General features: G+C 43.1%; 1 pseudogene; it reads left to right on the top strand.

Annotated features, from left to right (window-relative positions):
* Positions 1-19,150, top strand: part of LOC146867192 (serum paraoxonase/arylesterase 2-like) — a 160,983-nt pseudogene that overhangs the window by 127,567 nt on the left and 14,266 nt on the right.

The raw sequence follows: 19,150 nt of genomic DNA on the forward strand, positions 1-19,150 counted from the left end.
CTTGTACCTTATAAGTGTTTAGCCATGCAACAGTTGATGTTGTTGCACCAACGATATTGTGCTGCATAACTAAATAGTTATAAGGTCCCAAAAGCGAGATCTATTGGCAATGCCAATGCTTAGTCCAATGATAGTCCACCAAATGCAGATGTCATATCTGAGGTCAGCTCACAGCCCTTGTCCAGGTTAGAGGGTCACAACCGGGATTACCATCAAACATAGATCTAACCAATAACCTCAAAGACAATGTAAAGAATAACAAATCATACATCAGTACAGATAATGTAGGCCTCTGATGGCAACCTTCAAATGAAGACGATGCACTTCTTTGATAGAAATACTGAAGTGCACATTCTGGAAATCTAAAGATATCATCCAGGACCCTACCTTCATCGCTCCGAAGGCGTGACCAATCATAACCATGTAGAAAGTCTGCACAATGAAACATTTTTTGAGATCTTAAAGGCTTAACAACAGCTATAGTCTTTTTAGTGGAAAAAAACAGGCAGCAAATTTCCAAGCATTTTCATTCTTCCATAATTGGCTTAACTGCTCCAAGAAGTGGTCTTTGAATTTAGCTCTGTAGATGACATCTGAAATCTCAGGACGACATGAAGAAGGGACTACACAGAGGTTTAAGGCATATCCATACTTCATGATGATGGTGAAACGTTCAATTGTTGAAGATGGAACATGAACTGCCAGGGTGCATTATCAAAGACCCATGTTCCTCTAAGTAGGCAGTCATATTAGGGCAGACTGGAGGACTCCAGAAAATCTTATTGAGTGCAAACAGGCATGACTGTGCAAGGTAAACGCAGAAGCCTCAGTGTGGGCATTAGTGTCAGCTGAGTGAAGTGTATATTGCCGAATTTGCATGGAAGTGTCAAAGCCGTATTTAACAAACTCCGACAAATAATTGTTCTCCATGTAATCTCAGAGGTTAATTCTATCCAACTTCACGATTTTCTACAGGGCATTTAAATTGTGTCTGAGAAGATGGCATTGACAGTGCTTAAGAGCAAACTGTTTCAAGGCAAAAACATTATACCTATGGAGTTGAGATGATTGGTCTCCCAGTCTGGATGTGCTATAGGGAAAGCACTTGATTTCAGTTTCAATGAAGATGCTCGAACCATCTGGAAAACATGGGCTTTTAGGTCAGAAGGTGTGGGCCTTTGATGATGGACAATCTGCCTGTGAACTACTGAGACAAAACAATATTTTCTCATCCAGTCATCACCTGCCCTAGCAAAGCAAGGTTGAAAAGTTTAGTAGAATTTAGTTAAAATCAGAGAGCTCTGCATCAGTGTTGATAAAAAAAGCAAAGAAAACAAACACTGGCAAAGCCAATCAGACTCGGCAATCCAAGGGCTATTGGTGTTTTATGTGGTGTTGTATCAATGGGCCAGATATATCAAAGGGTTTCACCCATTCTGTGTCTATGGAAAAATGTGTTCATACATATGGCACAATGTGTTTTAGAGACACCGCATGCGCCGTCCATAGCCGAGACCTAAAAATAAGATATAGCTCCTTGTTTACTGCTACTTACTAATATATTCCTGCGACAATGCTCGAGGCACTTAATTTTGTTTGCAAAGAGTTCTAATTTTCGCTCCATGTTCACAAGGAAGGACTGGATGAATGCGCAGAGAGGATCAAGCACGTCCTCTTAATACACCTGCTGGCTACAGACAGGATATGTGTGGAATGTTTACGGTCAAGCCGTCTGGAGGAAAGATAACGCTAATAGAATTGTGCTGTAGAACATTACAGCATCCAACTGATTCAGCAAATAGTGATGTGTGAAGCCCCTGGTGGGGAGTGAAGAGAGGGGGTGTGGCTGGGATGACACACCAAGAAGAGGGGCTGGGGAATTCTACCCATGGCAAAAACACAAAGGGATGGCGTGCAAATGCAACACGTAACCACATATTACTGCAGCTTCAACATGTGAAAACAATAGGTTTCAGTGTCTCTTTGTCCCAGAGAGCGAGGGAGGTGGGCGGGGGTTGTGGGGGAAGAAAGATAGATCAGAGAGTAAAAGAGATGAGAGAGAGTAGGAGAGATATGAGAGAGAGAGTAAAAGAGATGAGAGAGAGTATAAGAGATCAAAGGGAGAGTAAAAGAGTTGAGAGAGATGTGAGAGAGAAAGGGATGTGTGTGAGAGAGAGAGAGAGAGAGAGAGAGAGAGAGAGAGAGAGAGAGAGAGAGAGAGAGAGAAAAGCATAATGCAGGGATCTCCTGGTGCAAATCCTCTGTTTGCCAGTAAATTCACTGAGTAAAATATACCCCGATCGTTGATTTGGAGGAAGTACATGAATCCACAAGAATATAAAATTGGCAAGTGACATCCATAGACATACCACAAAGATAACCAACATAAGAGTAAAAAACGATTCTGGACTACAAAACCCATTTTGTAAAAGAAGCGGCACAAGTCAAATAGGTAAGAGACCATGGAGGAAAACTACTCCCAGCAGACACTGGTGGTAGTAAGCAATGAGCTGCTGGACAAGTGCTGCTGAAAATGTATGAAAAACGATGAGAGGACATCCAATGAGACCGCATTGAGAACATAGAGTAGATCGCACGTATGGAAAGAAAGGAGATGAACAGTCAAAGCAAGAAGGCTCTGGGAGAATCAGCAAATGACTCTTGCTGCACCCAAGGTAATTATCTCGGCCCCTTACCCAGCTTATCAGCCGCTGCCGGTTTCCCCTGCCATGGCCCAGCGCAGCGATGATACCCTGAACTCCTCCTCGGACGTAACCCGTGCTAGCTCTTCCACCATGAACTGGCCAGTGAAACCAGAGGCGCCAAGCACTGCCACCTGGTATGGTCTGCAAGAGTCGTCCGCATCGCCACCACGGGTAGCCATGGTGACATGCACGAGAGAGCTTCGAGCGTCTCAGAATTAAGAAGCGAAGACGACTCGGTTCTGAGACTGCGTGCAATCTCGATGGTCAAGGCAAGTCAATGGAAGCTGTGCCAGCCAATTGCTTGCCGGGCTCTCCGCGTGATGGCGTGTGCTGCAGGGAGAAGGTTAAAGTCTTTTAGTCACAGACTGTAGAGCGAGTCAGAGAGACAGAGGAGCTGGGTTACGGTACCGAGTGCCGAGGGAGCTGGAGCCTGCACCGGGCTGACATCGGCAGCCATGTTATATGCAGGCAGCAACCTGGAACAAGCACGCAAGAAGAAGAAAAAAACAAGCACAAGCGCGTGTGCCTCACGCGGCAGCAGGGAGAGGGGAGAGAGGAGGGGGCCTGTGCGATTCCCTTGCAGGAGCGAGCAGCAAGGCGCGATAATTGATAACATATGGCGCCAGCTGCTTGCTCCCGCAAGTGAATCGCCAGATGTGCACGCGTTGCCATTGGAAACAATGCAACGCATGCATGTTTTTGCCGGGAAAGCTGTGCCAATTACTAAAGGTCTCTTTCCTACGCAGCGCATGCGCGCTGCGTAGGCGAGACCTAAAAAGGGGTGTGTAAGTTGTAATTGGGTTATTAGTTGAGATGGGTGAAAACTCCACTCAAATAATAAACACAATCCTTGTCATATGGCGCCAGCTGCTTGCTCCCGCAAGTGAATCGCCAGATGTGCACGCGTTGCCATTGGAAACAATGCAACGCGTGCATGTTTTTGCCGGGAAAGCTGTGCCAATTACTAAAGGTCTCTTTCCTACGAAGCGCTTGCGCGCTGCGTAGGCGAGACCTAAAAAGGGGTGTGTAAGTTGTAATTGGGTTATTAGTTGAGATGGGTGAAAACTCCACTCAAATAATAAACACAATCCTTGTCAGGGTGAACCAGAAAAGTCACTAAATTAACCTGGGCTTAACCCTCTATTAGCTTGCCACAAAGAAGTCAGACTTAAATCAGAGACAATGTTAAAGTAGATATGCAGCACTCAGAAAGTAATAATGTGAAAACAAAACACAATAAAAATTCCAAACCAATTGAGAAAATGAGAGTAAAATGTAATAAATAAAATGACACAAAAATTACAAACATTCAATCAGTGGAACTGGAGATATGAGTTTTGAAATGTACAGGTGAGAATAGTACCAAGAAGCACAAAGCAACACTTGCACTAAGCTGGAGTAAAGTCACAAGTTTAGGCAGACCAAGATGAAGCTCGGGTCGGATACATGCGCCTTTTTTAGTCCCACTGAAGAGTTATCTTCTCAAGTCAAGTGCGAAGCGTGCCGCTCAGGCTGGTGGGTGCCAGCAAGAGGAGGCTGTTGGTACGAAGAGCAGATCGAGCATCACAGACAGTCACTGTAGCTTGAAGAGCCCAAAATGTCTGTATCTTCACCTTTTCTAAAGGAGGAGTTCACAATGATGCCAGCCAAGGGTCCAGGACCTGGGGGCACCCCTTTGGGATCAGGATTCACCCCAGTTTATATATGCGAACATGCAGTTGGTTCACTTGTCAGACACCACCTCCATGGGTAAACCTACCCGGTAAATATCTCCATCATAGCCCTGGCCACCGCATGCACAGTCACTGACCTCAAAGGAATGGCCTCTGTCTACCATGTGGCATGGTCCACCAAGACCAGGATAAACCTGGTGCCCAGGGCTTGAGATCCAGAGTCTCCAAATTGTTCATGCCCCCCTGTTCAAAAGGTCTGCCCATGACAAGGAGTGGAATCAGTTAAGCCTTCTGCTTTGCACTTAACTTCCCACTGGCCTGGCAGGTTGGACAGGACCAACAGAACACATCTGAGGTCCTTCTCATTCGGAGTCAATAAAAGTGGATGACCAGCCTTGTAAAGGTCTTGGCCTGCCCCAGATGTCCTGCTGGTGTACATCATGAACCAGTCTCATTAGGAAGGTCTGGTAGTACTGGGGGACCACCAACACATGGTTTGTCCCAGGCTCAGGGACCTTAGGTTTACTATACAAGAGAACATTCTCCCAGTAGATGAGGTGATCTACATATAAGTCACCCCTAAGGTAGGTTCTAAGTAACCCGAAGGGCAGGGTGCTATGTAACTAAAAGGTAGGACATGCACTTTTATGTTTTGCATGTCCTGGTAGTGGCAAACAGCCCACTCATAGGCAAGCATTGGGAATTCCTCAATTTACTTTTAAGCTGTAATTCCTGATCACAGAGGATTAGATTTTTTATGTTTGATATGTTTGGAATGGTAATAATAAATCCTCCTTACTGGTGCATTTGGATTTAACATTACTGTTTTAGAAATGCCACTTTTAGAAAGTGGACATTTCTCTGTACTTACTGCTCTGTGTGCCTGAAAGCCTGTCCCCAATATACATCTGGGCTGGGTGACAGCTACACTTTGTGCATTTCCTCTAGAGACTCACAAGCACAGGAAGGGCTGGGTGTGACAAATGACTCATATGCATCACACAAAGTACTGGAATTACAGCTTAAAAGTAAATTGAGGAATTCCCAAGCAAGATGGAATTCAGCTGTCTAACCTGGAAACATACACAGTGGCTCAGCTCAAGGGGTTCTGCCAGAAGAAACGGATGTTCCGCAAGGGAAATACCAGGAAGGCATCAGTTCAGGAAATCATAAAGAGCATGGGCAGCCGCCCACCCAAAGAAGAAGTGGATGATGAGGGATCTGTGCCTAAGGAAGGATCCGAGTGAGACCTGACAGAGAGTCTTGACATGCAGCCTACAGAGGAGAAGGAGTTTTCTCCCAGGACTGCCAGTCCACTCTAGAGCAGGAGCAGTGTGTTTTCAAAGATCCTGACCCCAAGGGAGCTGAAGGACAGGAGGGAGGAGACAAAACTAAAATTATAGCCTGCTAAACTTGAGAAAGAGTAGGCTCTGGAGGGGAGGAGGCAAGTCATGAAGGAAAGAAAGATCAGCGATGAGCTAAGCCTCAGAGAGCTGGATATTAGAACACTCCAAGTAGGGTCCAACAACAACAATAATAGTGGCAGCATACCTGCAGTATCTTCACATGAGTCCAAATTCCATATCCCAGAAAATATGGTGCCCAGTTACAATGTGGGGGTTGACATAGAGACATGGTTTGCAGCCTATGAAGTGGCTTTGAAGGTGCACAGGGTCCCAGAGGAATTCTAGAGGGGGGGTAGTCTTTGGAGGTACATGCCCACTGTGGGAGGGACACACTCCTTACACTAGAGGTGTAGACCAACTACACTGCCATGAAGACCATTTAGTCAGCAAGTTTGGGTTGACACCTTAAAGGTACCGATAAAGGTTCAGGGCTAGTCACAAACTCTCTACACAAACATGGGGGGATTTTCTTGGTTATGCTGGTAAGGTACTGAAGGGCTGGGTGTGGGGAGGGACACACTCCTTACACTAGAGGTGTAGACCAACTACACTGCCATGAAGACCATTTAGTCAGCAAGTTTGGGTTGACACCCTAGAGGTACAGATAAAGCTTCAGGGCTAGTCACAAACTCTCTACACAAACATGGGTAGACTTTCTCAGTTATGCTGGTAAGGTACTGAAGGGCTGGGTGAGGAACAGCATAGGTAATGATTATGAAGGGTTGTACAACTTGTTTTTGAAGGAGCACATTCTTGATACTTGTTTTCCAGAGCTGCACCAACACCTGGTTGATAGCAAGCTTACTGAGGCCAAGAAGCTAAGGGGGCAGACCTCTGGGCCAGCACCAGAGTGTCCAACAAGGTATCTGGGGAAGACTCCAAAAAGGGTGGTCAGGGTCCCAACCAGAAGAAGCAGGGAAGGATAAAAAGACTGAATTCAGGGGCCCCCAAAACCACTTCACAGGAAAAAGGACCTGGTTCACATTCCCAATATGGCCACCAGAAGAAAACTTACCCTGACAAAGGTTAGCAGCCCAAGTTCATCAAGAGCGCTATGAGGATGAACACTACAAAGGGGATCCCAAGTGTACAAAAAGAGCACCATCTCCCACTGGAGGAAAGGTTCCAGGATTGGCTAGTATAGTGCTTGGGGAGGAGTTTGTCCCAGTTAATGGGAGGGGTTACGGGTGTTACCCTAGTGTCCCTGAGTTACCGTGAGATGGTTCCTAAAATCCATGTACCTAAAAATACTACAAAGTGTAGGCAATGGGTCACCATCAATGGGCAAGGTGTTGAGGCTCTGGGGGATACAGGAGCCAGTATGACTCTGGTAAGAAGTCAGCTGGTTCCCCCATAGCAGGTAATTCCTAATGCATTCATCCAGGTTATGGTGGCTGACAACAGTGAGGGTCACTACCCTGTGGCCCTGGTTCCATTTGAGTGGGAGGAGGGGCTCTGGTCTTCTGAAATATGCAGTGAGTCCTGCCATGCCTGTTGACTATTGGTTTGGTAATGACCTGGAGTACACTACCTGGATGGAAGTGGAGCTCAAGGCTCATGTGGAGATGTTAGAGTTTCCTGAGTGGATCTGTGCCATGAGGAGGTCCATGGCTGCCCGTGAAGGGAGTCAAGAAGGGCTGGAGGCTGGAATAATGGCCCTGATGGGGATTTTTACTGAGTGGGTGTTCCCAAGAAAGTTTTGTCTGACAGGGGCACGGACTTAATGTCTGCTTATAGGCAGTCAATGTGGAAGGAGTGTGAAGTAACATTTAGAATCTCTACCCCTTACCATTCACAAACCAGTGGGCTTGTTGGGAGGTTCAACAAGACCCTGTAAAGGCATGATCAGAGGCCCTGAGGAAAAAGTTAGATATCCTCTTGTCATGCATATTGCCTTACGGTGAGGTGCCACAAAGAGGAGTACGTTTCAGCCCATTTAGGCTGTTGTGTGGGTACCCAATAAGAGGACCTCTGAGTCTGGTGAAAGAAGGGTGGGAGCTAGCTCCCATGAAGGTACCCCAGGATGTAGTGACCTACCTGCTGGCCTTCAGAAGCCAGATGGCTAAATTATGGAAGCAAGCTTTTGATAACCTTGAAGCCAGCCAGGAAAACATGAAGGAGGGGTATGACAAAAATTCTACCAATGTGGAATTTCAACCTTGCGCAGAAAGTGTGGGTGATGGAGCCGGTAGAGCCTAGGGCCCTCCAGGATCACTGATATGGGCCATATGATGTGATTGAAAGGCGTTAATGAAACACTTATGCCCACTATGGTCTCTACTGGGTAGGGTAGTTGGATCAAGGAGGGATAGGGGCTGCCAGACTAAGTGGCAAGCCTAGGGCTATGTGACGCCTGACGAGTGTAGCACCCTCAAGCTAGAGAATATACACAAACATCGGGCGACAACTATGTCTTGTAATTTTCTTTTGTTGCTCCCTGCGACTGATGTCTTGTGTACAACAGCAAATTATATGCTACCTCAGGATACCTCAGATCTTTCTCCAGCGATGATCTCACTAGGGCTCCTGAGGTAAGGATGCTGCTTGATCTGGCATCTTAACGAGTGGTGCCTCGTAGACAGTGTAAGAAAGTGGATTATTAGTAGGTGGGGGTATTCACCTTCAGCTTATAGTAATACCACAATCACTAATAGGTCCAGTCAGGTCGTAATAAATTAACCGTTGCTCAACCCTTCGTAGCTTGGCAAACGAGCAGTCAGGCTTAACTTAGGAATATGTGTAAAGCATCTAATATCACCAAAACAGTAAATAAGTAAAATAAACAACACAATAAATAGCCAACACCATTTTATAGAAATATAGAATATTTGTATGTTTAAAATGACTGCGAAACAACAAAAAACCAAAGTAGGGAACCGGAGATATGAATCTTAACTTACTACTTTTGGTATTTACAGAAGGCATTTAGTAGTAGTAAAGTTAGGACTCCTAACTTTACTACTACTAAACTGAGACAAAATCCTAACCTTACGACTTTAGGATTCCTAACTTTACTACTACTAAATGCCTTTTGTGAATACCGAAAGTCGTAAAGTTAGGATTTTGTCTCAGTTTAGTAGTAGTAAAGTTAGGAGTACTAACTTTACTACTACTAAATGCCCTCTGTGAATACCAAAAGTAGTAAGTTTAGAATTTTATCTCTGATTAGTTCTGTGAATTGGCCCCATAGAAACTGCAAATCGTAATTTTTTTAATGATTCTTTATGTGCAGGAAGCTATACCTTCCTGCACATAAACAATCACTCATGGTGTTTTGCTGTTTCTATGTGTGCTGCACAATGCAGCACACATAGAAACAGGAAAACAAGGAGAAATGGAACATTTCTCCTTGTTTCGCTATGCTAAGACCAGGTTTTTCTTTAGTATTAATTTTAGCGCTGCCTCCTATTTACACAGCCCTTATAAATAGGGGGTAGCTTCAAATTCAATGGGTGTTGCGGTGGAACCCCCATCGTAACACCCATTCCCCACCCCTTTCACACTATGTGTAGCGTGAAATGGGCCTTATTTACAAAGCGGCATTAAGCCACGTTAAGTGGCTTAATGCTGCCTTGTAATTAAGGGGAAGCCCCTATCTCCACAGGAACTGCAGAAAAAGTGACGTTCCCGTGGTGAAAGGGGCTTGTATATATGCACACCAATGTCTATAGTGCTTGCCAGATTCTGTTTTGTTGCAAGGCTCTGTGTAGCATGCTTTGGGGGAATATCTTGCATTAATGTTGTCTTTTCTCTTTTGCCTTGCCTTTCTCATCCAGGTTCCTCGAAGAAGAGATGCCCAGAGGAAAGAGGAGACATCCCTGGAGATCTGGAAGGTGCCGAGGACAGGATTGAGAGGCATGGCGGAACAATCCAAAAGAGAACAGGTGAGTCCAACACAAAGGTGAGGCCAAGCAAAGCCTCGTGCTTGGGGTGCGGTTTTTATAACTGTGCACCCCAAGATGGCCACCGGAGCAAGTGTATTCTTGAGATCTTGTGAAATCTCTGTGTGTGCTTCGGAAACAAGGCCTCATGTGCCCAAAGGTACCAGAGTTCATGTAAATACAGGCCTATCACTGCCACCAGGATATGTAAAGGTTACACTTAAGCCACCAGGGATTTCAACGACTACATACAGACCTACCACTGCCACCAGGGATTTAAAATGGTTACATACAAAGTTAGATGGCCTAACGTCATATCCCAAGGAAGAAATAACCCTAGGAGGCGGGCTGCTACTTCTCGAATCTAAGGGCCTTACCATGGGCTTAAGGACTGTGTGTGGGAACTATATGGGTGAGCCATAGCTGGGACAATGACACTTGGTGATTACATTCAAATATCTGTAGTCCCCCCAAAAAACTCTATTCTTTCGTTCCCCCTTTGGGTTCGAACTTGGGCACCAGTACCACTTGACTGGCCCATGGACTGTTAAAGAGCTCAATTACCCCCAGCTCCAGCATCTTGGCTACCTCAGCCTTAATGCTGGCTTTGACCTGGTCAGACAAGCTGTACAACTTGTTTTTGACAGGTAGGCTGTCACCAGTATTATGGACACAGCAAGTGATGACTCCAGGGGTCAAGGAGAACAGCCCAGCAAACTGCTCCAACAGTTGTCTGCAGCCTTTCTGCTGCTGGTCTGTCAACTTGGGGGGCAGTACTACTTCCTTCATTGACCCTTCTTGTGCATTGGTGGAGAAGAGGTCTGGCAGAGTCTTTCTCTCCTCCTCCCGCCTACAGCTGTGGCCATCAGCATGGTCATGTCTGCCCTGTCTTGGTTGGGTTTCAAGCTATTGACATGGAGTACCCTGTGGGGACTTCTGGGGGTGCCAAGTAGGTGACCTCACTCTTTTTCTCCAAAATGGGGTAGGGCCCAGTGCATTTGTCCTGGAAGACACTGGGAGCCACAGGCTCCAACACCCACACCATCTATCCTGGATGGTACTCAGGTATGGTAGCCTTCTGGTCATACCAGAGCTTAATAAGCTCTTGACTGGCCTTCAGGTTGCTGCTTGCTCTCTTCATGTACTCTGCCATGTGGGACCACAGGCCTAGCACATAATCCAGCACATCTTGTTTTGGCTCTTTAAGAGGCCTCTCCCAAGCCTCTCTAACCAAACTCAATGGCCCTCTTACAGGATGGCAAAACAGTAACTCAAAGTGGCGCTCTGTAAGCAAATAGCAGCCATGGGAACAGACCATCCCATCTCCTCCTGAGCTTGCCAGATAAGCCCATAATCATGCGACTCAGGGTCATATTGAATCTTTCCACCAGACCATTAGTCTGGGGATGATATGAGGTGGTGAACTTGTAGGTAACACCACATTCATCCCACATCGCCTTCAGGTACCAAGACAAAAATTAGTCCCCCCTATCTGAGACCACCTACTTTGGAAAGCCCACTCTGGGGAAGATGCCAAGTAAGGCTCTGGCCACAGTGAGAGCAGTGACCGTCTTGAGTGGTATTACTTCTGGGTATCTGGTGGCATGGTCCACTACCACCAAGATATATCAGTTCCCTGAGGCAGTTGGTGGGTCTAGTGGACTTACAATGCCAATCCCCACCCTCTCAAAGGGAGTCCCAATCCATGGCAGTGGTATAAAGAGGCCTCTGGCTAGCCCCCTATGTTGCCACCAGCTTGACAGGTGACACAAGAGCCGCAAACCTTATTTACCTTGTCAGACCTAAGAGGCCAATAGAAATGTTGGACTAGTTTGTTTCAGGTCTTGGTGTCCCCCAAATGTCCCGCTATGGGAATGTCATGAGCCAATGTGAGGAGTGACTGCATAGGTCTGGAGGATCAACACTCTCCTGGTTTCCCCTGGTTTGGAGAGGGGTGGTCTCAGTATAGAGGACTCCATCCTTCAAATAGGCCCTATGGAAACCACTGAAATTGCTCTTCCCTTGCCTGGAGGGGACAATCCCTTTGTCCCTGACACAGCTCCTCTCTGAAGGGTCCACGTCGGGCAGATCTTGCAGGGGGTGGAAACCCCCTGCTGGTACCAGATCTTCCTCCTCAGGGTTGGCTTCCTTCTGGACCTTTTTAGCTACTTGGGCTTGTTCACCACACCCACTGCCCTTTCTCTTTTTCTTTGCTCACTGTACCAGGGCTCTAGTATCTAACACTCCCCTGATGTGCAGCCAGTGCCCTCATCTGAGCGCAAACCCACTCAAAGAGATCCAGTATCTGAGCATATATCTGCCTTTCCACCCCTGCCAACTCAGAAGCTTCAAGATAATTTCCCAGTTCAAACTCGACTGGGAGGGCAGGAGACACCTCTACCTTTTTTGGGCCAGTCACACTTCCCCATTCCAAGCTCTACCATGGGATAAAGCTTGCCTCTGTTGTTTGCATAGGTAGCCTGGTGAAATACACCAGGTATGATCTGGGTAAACCAGTTTGCCCAACACCATAGTCACACTGGCTCCTATATTCCTCAGAGCCTCAACCTCAGTCCCGTTGATCTTAGGCCTCTGCCTGTACTTCTCCGTGCTTGGAGGTAATGCCGACAGGGTTGCAACTTCCACCCCACCCACGTAAACTAAGGTCACCTCTGAATACCCTTTCCCTATCTCTGGGTAACCTTCCTTCTCCACACCTACACTAGCAATCCCCTTCGACTTCCCACCCATGGAGGGCTTCTTTGAGTAGACTGCATATTACCATTTGTGTCCTGACTGCAAGCAATCAAAACACAACCCAGCCTTTGTAGGGTCAGAAATTCTTTTCTGATACTCCTTCCCCTTCAAAGTGGATTTGTTCTGGCAATCCCCTCTTTGGGCTGGTGTTTTGGCACCTTTTCAGGAATCTTTCTGTTTTTTATCTTGGTTACTTAGGACTTTACCCTGGTAGGGGACCTGTCCTCCCTTCTTCTAATCAACTCCATGATCCTTATTGGTCACCCTAGAACAAACCCACTTATCTGATGTCTGGGGCTAGACAGCTTAGAGTCAACTAGATACTGGTGTAACTTCTCTGTGGGGCAATGGGCCAATATGTGCTCTTTCATTATGAAACTGTACAGCCCCTCACAGGTATTTACCTTGTTACGCTGTATCCAGCCCCCTAGTGCCTAGACAGATATGTCTATAGAGGCAACCTAGAACCCAGTACTGACTTTCTCGGTGTCCCTAAACCACATTCTGTACTGTTCAGGGTTTAAACCAAACATTCTGATCAAGCTCTGCTCCATGTGGAGATATGATTCAGCCTCCTCTCCCTCGAAGTTCAAGAGCCTATCTCTACCCACCACTGGGATCAATTCCCACGGGAGTGAACCCCAGTACTAAGAAATTACCCTCTTCATCTTGAGGGCCTCTCAAAAGCTGGCAGCTATTTATCAATGTCAACCCCCTCCTGTACTTAGGGACAAACCCCTTGGGTAGTCTTGGGTCAAACCCACCACTCCTGGACACTTATGTCTATTCTTCGCTGCCATCATATTCCTCTATACCACCCCTTGTGGTTCTCTTCTCTTCACGTACCTACTTCTTCTGGCCAGGGCCGACTTTTTTTTTAAACTCGTTCTTTTCATTGTAGACAACCATACAAAAATGTATGCCTGGTATGGTCACACCTCACAAACAAAAAAACCTGGTTATGGGGAACACATAATAATACTTAAGAAGATTGTATCTCATGGGTATAGTTTATTACTCCTAGGTGAGGCTATGCTTACTTCTCTAGTCATGCCCACCCATCTGTGTTCCTCGTTATTAAAAAAGTCATCAACCACCCATCCTAGATCACACTCCCATCAATCAATAGTTTAAAAAAAAATTGTGAAGTGTGTCAGAAATGCCTCACGTGAGCACCATCTATGGAGCTACTGGTTGGTACTCACCAGTTTGCTCATTCTGTCATTGTAGGCACTTTCTAGACAGAAACAGAAATGTGACCTAAGCTAATATAGAAAATACAGGGGTGAAAGAGTGAGGTGTAAACAATAGTGTCATCTATCTACCATCTAAAGCCACATAATGTGAAAAAAGAGTAACCTATTCTCCCCATTAAAATCGAGTTGTGAACATCTATCTCACATATTTATTAATTACCACTCAGTTAAAAGGAACAGCATGTTTGGACCATTTTAACTTGAATGGCCGACTTGTTTCATAGCCCTGAAATTTTTCTCCATTTTCATCAGGGCATGGGGACGCATCTCCACCTCAATGATGCACTGGACCTGCAGTGGTTGATGAAAATAAAAGAGAGAATGATAGTGCCAGAGACAAAAGAAACAGACTTTTAAAAAAAGGACTTTACATAAATTGACAGCCTCAAATACGACATACCTCATGCGTGTGTCTTCCCAGTATACCATAATTACCGGTTGGTTGCCAGGTGGACTCCTACCAGCAATGGGTAGCCTCCCCCACCTAGCTCAATGCAGCCAAAAGCGTATACCTGTGACTAGACATATGCACATTACCATACACAACACAGCGAGAACCACAAATTCATATTTTCTCCTGATTCGCTCTATGTTCTAGGGGCATCTTACAATTTCACCCATACTCAACCCAACACTTATAATGGACACGAAGGTGTCTCGAGGGTTCTCTTCTCTTCACATACCTACTTCTTCTTGACCAGGGCCACCTTTATTTTTTTAAACTCTTTATTTTCATTGTAGACAACCATACAAGATACAATGACATATTGCTCAAAAACTGTTCACATACAGAACACATTAAGGTAGTTCAAAATACTGGTCTACTGAGTGCACATCCGTGATTGCAGCAAATTATATCTCGTAAGATTTCAGCAAGGACATGCATGTTCTGTGACCCATTACATACATCCTTGTCACATCATACAAGTAAGGGGTACTCAATAAATTTTCTTATATGTCTAATCAGGGGCACAGGCAGTGCTTAATTTGAGCCGGTGGTTTCCGGTGCTCAGCACCAAAACTTTATCATCAAAACCGGCGCTTTTCATGAGCACCAGTTAAGGACACATTCATTTATGGTAGGTACGGGGAGATTAAGTGATGTGCCCATAATCACAGGATGTTGAGCCAAAGCTGAGGCTCGAACCTGGTTCCCCCGCTCCGAAGCCAGCAGCTCTGACCATTACGCCACATCCTCTCCCCACTTTCATTGTTAGTAGTTGGTTGTTTTAGGCGACGCTAACAGGAGAACTGAGCTGGTGCACCATTGCTCGCAGACTCCCGGAATCCAGGCAGTGCCACAAAGTTCCCAGCTCACTATAAATATCTCAGGAGTTTATACCACTTGCTCGTATCATCACCACTCTCAGCGCAGTCATTCTCGGCATTCTCTGTCTGAGTCAGGTATGCCTGATAGCGGCCTCAAATGTCCCTTGGTTGGCTTTGAATCGGCATAAGGTCATGGTATGCATTGGATTGGCCAGTACAATATGCCATGTCTACATGCCATTCCTGTACCATTGGGAGTGGTCCTTTTGACCATCGCATTGCTATTTTACGCTTCGCCAGCAGAAGTCCCAATGCCACCAGATGTCTTACTGACTTCAAGAGATCCTTGTCATAACCCAGCTGTGCCAGTAGAGGAGACGGCTCAATGTGATCTCACATTATCTCATACAATTCTCCCAGTACTGCATCCCAGTAGTGCTGCATCGCTGGGTAGGCCACGTCACATTGGCAAAGTCTGCCCCTTATTCTCTGCATCTGGGGCAACCCAAACAGTCCCATATCCCGTACCAAAGTAGGCAGTACCAAAGTAGACCAGCAGAGCAGTCCTTCTTGTTTTGTTCCAGGCAGTGTTCTAAGGAGCTCCTGCTGCTCTCCTATATTTTTCCTACATTTTGAGCTGACAAATGGGGGGACACCCCAACCAATAGGGGTAACGTTACCTACCTCTGCTTGGCATATTTTTGACCCAAAATGCACCATTTTCACCAAAATCAAATTGGAGAAAATCTCTCTTTGGTGTGTGAGTGTCTGTGTAACCTAACTCAAAGGTGTGGCTAACAAATCACTATACTCCCCTTTCAGCCCCTCTCCTAATCTAATTTGGGGGGGGGACTCCTACCTGGCTGGGGATCAAGAAAGTGGGGGATAGCCTGGGTCCCATGACATCTGGTTTTCTGCATTTAAAGACGGGTTTTTTCCCCAGCGCCCTTCTTCTCCCTGGCTTCTCCAGGAAGCAAATCCCCTCCCACCACATGGCTGTATTGTTGCCGCACCAGACCCCTTCACATCTACTCAGAGAGCAGCTTGGCTCAGGCTATCAAAGGCTGACCAATCAGAAACTACAGGGCTGTTTTAGGTAACTTCAAGATAATATGTTCGAAAACGAATTTCCTGTAATAGTTATAATAATGCCAACCATGGCAAGTTGTTATGGGGAACCACCTTTACAACGCAACTTTTATAACGCTATGGTATTACAACGCATTTTTTACAACGCAAAAACTTTTACAACGCGTGCTTTTACAACGCATGCTATTATATGGTAAGTACTTTTACAACGCATATACCTTTACAACGCATTATTTGAAAATGCCTTTACAACGCATGCATTTACAACGCATGCATTTACAACGCAGGATGTTATATGGTAAGTACTTTTACAACGCATATACTATTACAACGCATTTTTTAATGTTGGAATTTTAATTTAAATAAATATATATTGTATAATTATTTTTTTTAAAAAAAATTGTAATTGATATAAAGTGAGTAGTTTTTCAAAATATTAATTTTTGAGTATTTTGTCTAGTAGAAATGTTTTGTTGGATAGTTAAATTAATACTTGAGTATTTAAATATTAATACTTGATACTTAATACTTGAGTATTTTGTCTAGTAGAAATGTTTTGTTGGATAGTAAAATTAATACTTGAGTATTTTAAGATTAATACTTGATACTTAATACTTGAGTATTTTGTCTAGTAGAAATGTTTTGTTGGATAGTTAAATTAATACTTGAGTATTTCTCAAAATAGAATGAGTTATTGTTATATTTAATTTTATACATATTACAGTGAATAGTGAGTATTTTTAAAGTTAAATTAATAATTGAGAATTATTCTAAATAGAAAGAGTATTTAATATTTTATTTAAAATAAATAAGCGTGAGTAACTAAATTTTTATACTTGAGTTTTTTATAAATATTAAAGTGTATTTCTTAAAAAAAATGAGTTCATTGGTTTCTTTAAATTAAGAAACAGCATATTTTAAAATTAATTTAATTAAAATTTGTGAGTACTTTCTAAAAATATTAATACAAGAGTATTTTTCAAAAAGGTAAGTAATCAGATATATTAATACTAGAGTATTTATAGGTTCCAGAAATAAAGAAAATGTTATTATTAAAAAGGAAGAGTACTTTTGGATTATTTATTAAAAAAATTAGAGAAATTTATTAAAAATATTTAAAAATATAATAAAAATTTAAATATTAAAAGAGTAATAAGGAATGCATTTTAAAAATAATAATAGTTAAAAAAAAAAAAAAAAAAACAATTACTTACTTTTTTAAAAAAATTCCCACGCTTTTCCATTGAAGTCTATGAGCGTCTTTGTCCTTCATTTATTTTGGCAGCTTCAGAATATACAACCCGCGGAACAAGAAAAGAAGGATTAGAAAGTGAAGAAAGAAAAAGTTTTGAAGGGAAAAGACAATAGAGTCGAGGTAAGGAACATATTTAGTAAATTTACATTTAATTAGTTACAATTTTGAAGTTTAAATAACTATTAAAAAAATAATAACAGCAAACAATTATTGTTTTCAAATTTTTTATTTATAGAAAAATCATGAAAAAATAAACCATATTTTTAATGAATTTTGCAATGTAAGTAACATTTTTAAAACATAATATAAATATTTTATTAACATTTATAAACATTTATTTACAGATTCGTTAAATAAAGTAGTCCGTTATAAATTTAGATGCACGCGATGACGTAATGACGTGAGCGTCGACGTAATGCGCCATTTTGCAGAGCATCGGAGGAGGAAGCAGCAGGAAGCTGATCTGCGGCCAGGTAGGAAATATTTTCATTTGAAATTGTAGAATAAACCTTTAAAAGTGATACATATATAGTGAGGAAAGAATAAGGGGAGGTTGCGGGAAAACTAATTGATTACTTAAATGTTTTTAAACATGTCCACATTAATGTCATTAATGTATGCCTATGTCGGGTCGCTAACAGTTATTTATTTAGTTTAAAAAAGTATGTAACTGTTAAAAAATTAAAAGTTACTGTTCAGAAAGTTGATTTGTTTATTTAGGAAGTAAAAAAAGTAATGTCGATCTTCATTTCTAAGTGCAAAAAAGTTGCGTACTTTCAAATTTTGGAAATTAACGATTGTTAAAAAAATGATGATTAAGCAGCAAAGTGCATTTTGGAATATGGTTTGAATTGTAGAATTTACATATGTTTGAGTTTTGGTGATTTGATATGACGGTAATTAAATTGAAAATTGTCGGTAATTTTATTAATGGAGTTCCGATGTAGAACAATTTTTCGAATACTATGGGACAGTAAATTTGTAGACATTGGTAGTTTTTGCTTGAAATGAAGATTTGTTTTAAAAAAAAAGGACCCGACTTGTTTGATTGAAAAATATTTTAGAAAAATACATTGTATGCCAATTGTAATTTGAAATTTATTAAATTTTGAAGCAAAGCAGGAAAGTAAGTTATTACATTATTTTAAAAAGAAAGAATGTTAGAAAGATTTTCCAGGTAGTCTATAGCCACACACAACGAAAATTGTTGTAGAATTGCCAATAGTCTCTCAGACATTTCCCTTGTTTTGACTGTTACTCGTGGGTTTAGACTACCTGCGAGTGTTTGTGCTATTCTCATTTCTTGGAAGCTTTGCTCCTTCTTCAAAGTTTCCAAAAATGAGTAGAAGTTAGGATGTGGTTTGCCAATTGTATGGTTGAAGGAGTTATGCCATCCCTCAATGGCATTGTTTGTTTTTGCTTCTCCCTCTAAACAACTCGTGTAGCAGTTCCACCACTCCACATGGAATCGTTGCTTCCTCCTGCGACCCGATCTGCTTAGGTGTCCAATCCATGTGTCCTCAAAATAATTTAGAATGGGTGCCAATTTTTCTTCGTTACTCGTATAATAAACAGATTCTATAATTGCAGTGTAGTACTCGTCCACACTATGGGGAGGAACAAAACAAAGTGCAGTTAATTTTTTTAGTTCAAATTGTAGTTTGCTATCCCGAGAATAATCTGCAACTAGGGATGTTTTCTGTAATTTACGCCAAAATGCCTGCGAAAAATGGAAAAAACATCCCTGAATTTGGGTATCCGTGTACGTTTTAGTGATCACATTGATCATGCTCAATTCAAAATCAATAATTATTTTTCGAGGACTTGAAGATGTTTTACTTTTAATCACTGATAAAAGT

This window comes from Triturus cristatus, chromosome 1_2, assembly GCF_964204655.1.
Source record: "Triturus cristatus chromosome 1_2, aTriCri1.1, whole genome shotgun sequence".
In the NCBI taxonomy this organism is placed as follows: domain Eukaryota; kingdom Metazoa; phylum Chordata; class Amphibia; order Caudata; family Salamandridae; genus Triturus; species Triturus cristatus.